The 9256-nt window shown below is 45.5% G+C and overlaps 1 long non-coding RNA gene across 1 annotated transcript; it reads right to left on the bottom strand.

Annotated features, from left to right (window-relative positions):
• Nucleotides 1-3193: 3193 nt before the first annotated feature.
• LOC137159637 (uncharacterized) lies at nt 3194-3805 on the bottom strand. Its single transcript, XR_010921676.1, has 2 exons — nt 3671-3805; nt 3194-3549 (listed from the first exon to the last, which is right to left on the bottom strand). It is a non-coding gene; the product is annotated as an uncharacterized lncRNA (long non-coding RNA).
• Between the last annotated feature and the right edge of the window lie 5451 nt (nt 3806-9256).

The following is a 9256-nucleotide window of genomic DNA, read 5'->3' as shown; positions in this document are numbered from 1 at the left end:
GGAGTCTCTCTCATTCTAATCCAAATGTTCCAGACTACCTTCTTCTTGACCTCTCTGGGACTGGGGTAAAGTCTGAAACAGGCATGGCATAGGATCCAACTTGCCTCCAAGTCCATTTCCAGAGGATGATAGTGACTCCCCCAATAACATCTGGTAACATCTTTTTTGTGTCCTCCCACAGCTGGCACATTATGGGATGTATCACTTGGGGCCATCCTGTCTCCCTGCTGGGCGTTCATGAGGCAGCACATGGTGAGTCAGTTTACCACCAGCCCACTGACTCTGCAGGCTTCCTTGATGGACAGCGGCACTGAGGCGGACTGCGGAGGAGACATGGAAATTGCTGCAGATGAAAGCAGAGAAAAGAGGTTTGTGATGCCAAGAGAAAGCAGACAAGAGTGATAAATCATCAACTAGCAGATGGAAGCCTCCTCTGTCCTTCTCTTTCACTCCTTCCTTCCCTAGCTCATACTCCAGCAATCTCTCTCCCCATCCCATCTCTGTCCTCAGTCATTCTTTCTCCATCATTTTCACCTCTTCTCTCAATGTACCATCTCTCCTCAATACTTGAGGTGGCTGTAGTCTGGCTCAAGCAGGCCATTATGCCTCTGCTTTGACAATGGGAACAAAAGATTTATCCTCAGGATGGACACAAAACACACAGAGGGTTTGAGAGAGCAAGGAAGCGGGAAGCAACACACGTCTCAAGCCATGACCCCATCGAAACTTCAGGGTCAAAGCTGTGTCTTTGGCTGCAGTGATAGCCCTGTGTCTCCGGGCATTGAGCGCTTGCGGGGTGAGCAAACCCAGAGCAAAGCATTCCAAACCCATGGAAACAAGATAGTAATGAACTTGGCCAGTGTGCAGATAAGAAGGTCTAAGGATTAACCCCCAAAAGCACCACAGCTTATCTCTACTACACCGAGAGAGTTTTTAAGGGGGTTGTCTCTGGTTTAGATGGGATGACTGAGGCCCTGAGGGGTTAAATGAGTTATCCACAGTCATACAGCCAGTTAGGGGTAGAACCTAGGAATCCGGATGCTCAGAATATGTTGCTATGTACAACAGGTAACAAAACAGCAGAAGGTACTGGGTATTTCTCAAGGTTTGAGTGTTGCCAAATAAAAGCGACTCTTTCCACCCAGTGGGGAGCAACTGGGTTGCACCCCAGTGAGGAGGTGAAGCTACTGTAAACACAGCGCTTAGTAACAACTGCTTCAGTGATGAAGACTGGCCAATCAGAGGCTCACCAGGGACAAGGCATTTCAGTTGTTCTTCCCAACCCTCTCTTCTCTACACTTCATGATAGACCCTCCCCTTTTCTTTTTAGCTCATGAGTGGCTCTCCTTGCAAAGTATTTTCTGATGCCTCACATTAAGGATATTATTCATAATTAGAGTGTGATGTACCATTACGAGATGCAGAGGAGGTTAACACAATGCATACGTGTCTGTTTAATGCAGGGCTTTACAAAACCATGAAGCACGTTTTAAAGTGCCATAAAATTGAATGCATGAAACAAAACCTTAACAAATGGAACCGCACTATAAATGTGTAGTGTTTCTATTGCCTTCACTTTGACCATGAAGGGCTTTTGCTACTTGCAGGTGGGATCTCTCTGTCTTTCCCTTTCCTTTCCTCTCCCTAATCCCTTTCCTTTTCTCCTTTTCGTTGCCCTCTCTCCACTAGTATATTGTCACAAGCAAAGTCATTGGAGTTTTGTGTATCTGGTGCCTATCAACACAGAATGGGGATCTCTATGGCTCGCTCTTTCTCCATATTTATATCACACTCATCACAGTGATATGGGGATTACAGCCCCATCATTGCCTCTTGCATACTGGCATTAGAATTGCAAATGTGCAAAATCAATGTTTTGTTCCATGGTTGGACCAAGCCCTGGAGAATTCTGCCAAGATCCACAAGTTTGACTCAGAGTGGAACTCTGCACGCTCTGATGGGACAAGTTCCACCTTCCCCCAATACAAAACTCTAACTCCCAATGAATTTATCAAGGATGGAATCTGGCTGGGTTTTTCAGGAAGTCTCCCCAATCCCAAGAAAGCTGGATTCCGGGGAGGTGAGGGAACTGGCAACTGACTACATGGAGCTACCTGTTCCTTCCCTGTTTTCCTTGGGAATAAATTTAAGGTGAGGTGTGTGTGTGGGGGGGGGTGCTACTTTGCCATCAACCCATAGAGTCACTATATTTAATTATTTTATTTTTTGTGTGCTGGTAGCCACAACTTCCTTACGTGGCTTTAGTTCCAGGCCTGCCACGATTGTGTAATCTGCTCTTGTTGTGACATCTAGTGGAATAGATCCCAAAGTGCGGTCAGTGGGGTGCTAAAGCATGGCCCACAAACTAAAGAGCAGCCTGTGGTCACCTTGTGTAACTGCAGACTGAAGAGGGCTAAATTGCAGGGTTTTATTGTTACCAGTGAACTCAACCAACAAGCCATTTCTAACAAGGTTGATGCATGACATTTACAAGTGTCAATATAATGCCTTATAGAGAAAGGCTAGCCCTGTGATTAATACCCTTGTCCCATGGGAGCCAGAAGACATAGGTTCTATTCCCACCACTGCTGTGAGATTTTCTATGTGTTTGGGGCAAGTCTCTTGGGACAATATTTTCCAATGTGGGCGTGTAAAATTAAATCCAAATATAGGCATCCAAGTAAGGGCTGATTTCCAGAGGTGATGAGGAGTACAATCTAACAGCTGCTTCCCTGTTTGAAAAGACTGGCCCACACTGTGCCCATTTTTTCTTCTCTATTAGAGGAATAATAATACTTCCCTACTTCATTTATTAATGTTTGCAAATTGCAGCATGTCAGGGCTGAGGGGCAGGCAGAGCTAGGGAGATGGTGGGGAAGAGGAGATTCAAATTGTTTCCTTAGATAAGGACAAATATCCTAACAGGGTGGACTTCAAAGCCCCTTATCTGCTGCTGTAACGGAATGGCCCCTCCTTTCTCAGACATCCTATTGATCCCAGAGAAGCCACAGCTCTTTATCGGAACCCCTTTTATTTCAGAGGAACACTTAAATCTCACTGATGGGGCAGTACAAGAGCTCAGCCTTTCCCAGCTGCCTTAGAATCCATGATAGCAAGGATTAATTAAATGTGGGTAACTCAGTTTTTCCCTACAGATCCACATTTAGACACAAGCACCTTGTCTGCTTGCTAGTTTGCCTTCCACCCACTCCAGACCCTGCTGTTGGTTGCAGGTTCCTGCATGGGAAGAGGCATGATGTTCCAATGTGCACATCTGGAATTAAGAGCTGAAAATTGGGCTCAGTGATGATAACGCTTTATTGACAGGAGATGAAAGTCCTGATTCCAATAACTTTCCAAGCTCCAGTTCCCACTGCTTTACGAGGTGTTACACACTTTGGTACCTTTGAAAGGGAATTTGCTTCCCCTCCTTTTCTCCCACATCTTTATTGCTTCTGTTCCACAGATCTGAGTCATTAAAGTCAGAAAAGCTTGAGCCAGGGGTGTACGGAAAGCTCCTTTTCCTCATCTCCAGTAAGGAAAAGGGTTCTGTGGGAGAGATGAGCACAAAACAAACACTGAGATCTGACCACTCCCAGCTTTTGGGTATATCCAGATCCAGATCTCAGCTTTATGGCACAAACCAAACTATAATTAAACATGGACAAACCCATAGTTCTGTGACTTGGTTCTAGGATTTCCTCGCTTGGTTACACCTCTTCCCTCTTTTCTAAAGAATAACACCAATGCCTCTCCACCACCACCTACAGCCTAGTTTCCTTCTGTGTTGACCTGAGAACTCAACTTCTTCCCACACTCTCCAGCCAGTGGGTCAAGCTACTTGCCTTAGTTGGGGAGTGGTTACTAAGCCCTTTCAGCAGTGCTGCTATGACACACATGTGCTGCTTGCACTGTGCTACTTTGCCCTCCTACTGAAGGAAACAAGCCTAATGAGAGTCAGCTGTTGTCAGGTCAGTCCTCCCTATATTAGTTCTGCATTAGTATCAAAGGCCGTGTGAAGGGGAAGTCAGGTGCTGCAGGCCCTTATAATTAGGGCTGGTCCAAAGTATAACATCTAAACTGTTTTTTTGACAGAAAACTGGGATTTTGACAAAAGCAAAATTTTATGCAAAAAGTGTCTGCTTTCCAAAATAAAATGGTTGAGTTTTCAGCTGAAAACTGAAATAGTTTGATTTGGAAATGCCACTACAATTCCTCATATGAATTTAGTTTAGGTGTCTCAAGACCCCATCCTCCTCTATGAGCCTAGCTCCCCAACCAGCCTTCATTTACCATTATGCACCACAGACATTGGACTCCCATGATGCACTGCCTCCCATCACCAAGAGGAAGACATTGGTGCACCCCGGGAGTTGTAGTCTGACCAGGGAACACAATTTATAGAGGAAAATTGGAGCATGAAACACCCAAACTACAACTCCTGCGAGGCACCACCATGGAAGTTAGAAATAAAACCTTTCAAGTTTTTGTCCGAAATACTTTGTTTTTTATTTTCTTGCTGAAAATTTAAATTTTCCAGGGGGGAAATAATCCATGCAGTTCTCATTATAATTTATTCTGCAATTAGAATATTAAGATTTTTACCTTGACTTTACACATTCTGTTCCCCTGGAAGAAAGCCACCTCAGCACTTCTAATCCCAAGGCTCTCAGTTGTTATTGCTCAGGAGGCATAGTTTAGGTAGGATCAAGAAACCTCACCTGATTCCTTGGCAGCCTGTTTTCCGATGGTGTCCTCCCTGTCCCTCTGGCTCAGATTCTGACATAAAACTAGTCTAATAATCTAGGAACAGGCCATCGCCAAAGCATTCAGGCTTTTTCAGATTCTCCCCTTGGTAATGAAACCAAACTGAATACAATGGCAACATACTGTAGTTTAGCATAACAATGCATCCCAGTGCAGGTCTCCACAAATTGATGAAGGAGGCAATTAAAAGTGGCATTCGTTACCAACTCCTTTGTTGAGGCTCAAAACATGCAGTCCTTTGGTGGGTCTCTGGGATGTTGCATATATGCATAGTTTGGCCTGCAGGCCCCAACTGTCTTCTGAGGTTTCTACTTCCTTCAGAAGGTTGAAACATTAATCCTGCCAATGCCTGATCAGTTTCCCTTGACTCCCACTTATATTCTAGCTCACTCAATGGCTACCGAGAGTCCCTGATTCACCGTCCTTGAATTAGTACCTTCCACTAGGTGGACTAACAAAGCTCCACCTCCATAAAGGCAAAACAACCTTCTTTAGGGGTTGTAATCCTTACACACTTAGGAAATGGATACATTCTACCTGGACTGTTTTTCTAAAACATGCAGTAACAAGGGAATAGGGGCAGTTCTGCTCCAAAATTCAAAGAATAGCCCAGAATCTGCAGAAGGCCAGAGTGCTCATGATCCCCAGAGTCAGCATGTGGAATCCCTTCTCTGGTTTCATAGATTTTTGTTTTTATTCCTTATTTTGCAGCTTTATAGTGACTTTTTGCTCTTTTCTGGAGTTCTGTTGTCTCTGGTCTGTCAGACACATGGTGCAGATGTCCCTGTAATTCAGAAAACATCCCCTCCCCTGCCAGTGCTCTCCCAGGCTGTATTTCCAAAACCTGATCCTTCCCCCCGGTCCGAGCCGCCATGCATTTAGGATCCCTCTGGGACACAGTGATTGTTTCCTTCTGCCTGCTGTGACTCCCTTGTCAGCTTGTTTGGTAAAAACCAGGTTTGTCCCCAGGCAAATACCAGGCTCAGGGCTGGTTCATTCTAGGGAAAAAAGTGGCATCATATGCAGTGAAGGTCATTACACCAAGCAGATCTCATTTCTAGCCTGCAAACACCAGAGCAAAGGACAGGAAGTGTTATGTTTCTCCATAAAAGTGTAACCATTTACTTTCAGTCTAAAATAACTTATTTCATATTAAGAAAATAGCAACAAGAAAGAACAAAAATAAAGTCTCTATGAGAGCAGAGAGAGAGAGAAAGAGAGAGAGAGAGAGAGTAACCCTCTGAGAAGTGTGCGTTACCAGTCCCCATCTGTGCCTGATACCCAGAGGACAGAAGTATGTTATAGCCCCTGCTAGATCTTTGCACCGTAGCAGCATATCCTTTTCACTCCGGAGGTCCCTGGTTCAATCTCTGGTGCGTGGCCAAGATTGGGAGTGATCTAAGAACATAGGGTGTGTGTGTGTGTGTGTCTCCTTTGTAATAGACTGGAAAGGCTCAGAGAACAAACTGGCTGTAACTGTTGTACGTGGAGAATTAAAAAGGTATGGGAAGATGTCTAAGCTTGCATTCACATTTGAAACAGGATACTGTTCATAACTCTTGGGGCTGGTGGTGTAGCCAATACACAACACTCCCTGTCTTGTGATACTTCAGTTCTTTGTGTTGTGATTGGACTCATGTAATGTTTAAGAGTCTGGAGGGGAATTAGGGAAACCTAATGGATTCAACTACATAAGTAAGCTGAAATCTTCTTTGAGCTTCCCAAAGAACTCCAACCCCTGCAGGATATGGAGTGACAGCACAACTATCCAATCAACGAGAAGGAAGAGGTAGTAGACTCTCAGAATAGCTCCTATTGATTAGTACCTACTAGGAGTTGCTTAGGAACCCTCTGGTGGGGGTTACACACAGTGTGCAGAGCAAAATAGAAGGAAGGAGCATTCTTTCAATATGAAGCGGTTGTCTCCATTTGTCCTGTTGCAGGTGCAAATATTGTATTAAACTTCAAAGTCTGATTTTAAAAACTGGAGGTGATTTTGCCATTTCTCCACGTAGGAGATTGACAGAATTGTCTGAAATCAAGCATAGCATGGGCAAGCCCTGGGCAGTCGCTCTTCCCCCACCCCCAAGCTCTGTCCATGCATCCTTTGCTAGTCCAGTCGTGAACCCCCTAACGCACCTCAGTCCAGGTCTGCAACAATCCCTGCTCTTACAGCCCTGGGTCCCAGGGTCTCCTGTTGCACCTCTATGTTGAGCAGTTATTTCCTTCCTTTACTAGGGCCTCCCATTGACTGGTAATAGAGCCTGGGTGCCAGCTTTATGGTGTGGGCCTTGCTTTCATTCATGACCTAAAGGAGATTTTTAACCCTTTGTTTCCCAGACTGACTCAGAACTGAAAGCCTAGGATGTGTAGCTCAATAAGCACCCTGAGCCTCCTCTAATTCCTGTACGGTAGGAATTGCCATTCTCCTGCTCAATTCTAAAGTCTGGGAAATACCCTGCAGCAAAATTAAGAGGAGTCCTGTTTATTTTGGGACTGCAGATTATGGTCAAACATGGAGAGAAGAAACTATTTCCATTGTGGAAAATGTGGCATTAAAGAGCGAGCATTCTCTCAGCCTTGGCTTTGTGTTTTTCTTTTCTTTACAGGAAGGTTTCATTTCTTGAAGCACAGGCCTGAATTAAATAGGCAGAGAAGAATTTAAATACAAATATTTGTAAACTACGTGGTTTTCCTGGACAAAGTAGATCCAGATGACAGACAGTCTACCGGCTTTGGTATCTTGGTGTTTGGTCACGTGGCAGCGTTGTTAGCTGCCCAGTGCCTGCACTGAAGTCACTGTGGGAAAGGGTTGGGGAGCTGGGCTTAATGGCTCCTACACACTCCAAAAGGAGCTGGCCACGGAATCTGTGAACTGGAGAAACTAATTATAGGATCAGCCAAAACTAGGGCCAGGCAGCGGGAGGCAGGGGATTGAGAAGTGCAGGGTGGAGGAAGGGTGCCATGGGGGAGGATTTCAAGTTGAAAAGGAGCTGGAACAGACTGCGACGGGTGGGTGCGGTGTGGCAGAGGGAGCTGGGTTACACAGCAGTGGGAAGAGTGGTGTTCAATCCCCAATACCACAAGGAAGGGACTGTGCATTAGGCGGGTATGGGGGAGGGAGGAACTGCCAATATGATGTGCTGGTATTATGAAGGGGACTGAGAAGTGATGTGGCAGGATCTGAGTGCAAGATGCTACAGACTCCACATTACCCATCAGCCCATGAGGTGCAAGGACCACTGCAAACTTCACGGTGCCAAGGGATGCGCAAGTTATCACACGAGCTGCAGTACCAGCTTGTGTCATTGTGCCTAATTGGCTGAGTTAATCATGGGGGCATCCAGATGATTGCTGATGCCCAGAGTGCCACTGGGGTGGTGAGAATTAATGGTTTCAGTGTGTGTTCAAGTTGCAGAGGATGGCCCAAGTGCTACATAGTATTATTATCATTCTTCACAACATTCAGGGGCCCATATTTAATAACATACTTCCCCCATATGTTGCTTACCTTTTGTGCTACATTCTGTCCCCCTCCTCCATCTCACATATCCCACTAGGCACTGAAGAGGTCTGTGTGTCCAGCCCAGGCCCACTGAGGACCTCAGACCCTTAAGGAAGTTGTGCATGCCAAAAGCCTGCGGAACGCCAGGTACCATGGAGTCTGCTGCTATTTTTAATTCTATGTAATAATGGCCAGGAGGTTCCACTACTTTCCATTGTTTGTGTCTGGAGGAAGCAATGCTGCCAAGCTCTCTTCACTTGTTCTGGCTTTTTCTGTTTGTTCTCAAAAATAAAGGCAGTCTGTAGACAGCGTGTACCAGCTTTCCCCATTCCCTGTGGCTTAACCACAAATGCATATATCCCACAGTTTCTCCTCAGCTCACTTGGTCTCCTTATTCAGGCAGCTTCCGGTCTGTCTGCATTGACTTGGCAGGACATGATCAGAAGGAAGGAAAACTCCCAGTGGCACTAATGGAACAGCCTGACGGAGCTAGGGAGATTCCTGCACCTTTAGAGTTGGCCATGGGTCCTTCCCACTGGTGAACCTTGTCCCACATTGTATTGTACATCATGTTACTGCAGGGAGCACTGAGGGAAGCTAAGCTGTTGATGGGAATGCAGGATCTGGAGGAACCCAGATAGAATCATAGACTATTAGAGTTGGAAGGGACCTCAGTAGGTCATCTAGTCCAACCCCCATGCTCAAAGCAGGACTAACCTCAGCTAAATCATCCCAGCCAGGGCTTTGTCAAGCCACAGCTTAAAAACCTCTAAAGATGAAGATTCCACCACCTCCCTAGGTAACCCATTCCAGAGCTTCACCACCCTCCTAGTGAAAAACCTTTTCCTAATATCCAACCTAGACCTCCCCCACTGCAACTTGAAAGATGAACCCATATATCTCAGTATTTGAACTGAGGTTTATTTTTTTCTTGTGTTTCTTTTGTCTCAAGTTGTCATTTACTCAGGTATGAGATAACACAAG

This window comes from Emydura macquarii, unplaced genomic scaffold (genome assembly GCF_026122565.2).
Source record: "Emydura macquarii macquarii isolate MOO-44397 ecotype Brisbane River unplaced genomic scaffold, CSIRO-AGI_Emac_v2 contig_1876, whole genome shotgun sequence".
In the NCBI taxonomy this organism is placed as follows: Eukaryota; Metazoa; Chordata; order Testudines; family Chelidae; genus Emydura; species Emydura macquarii.
The sequence above is the reverse complement of the archived record's forward strand: the minus strand, read 5'-3'. Positions and strand labels throughout refer to the sequence as shown.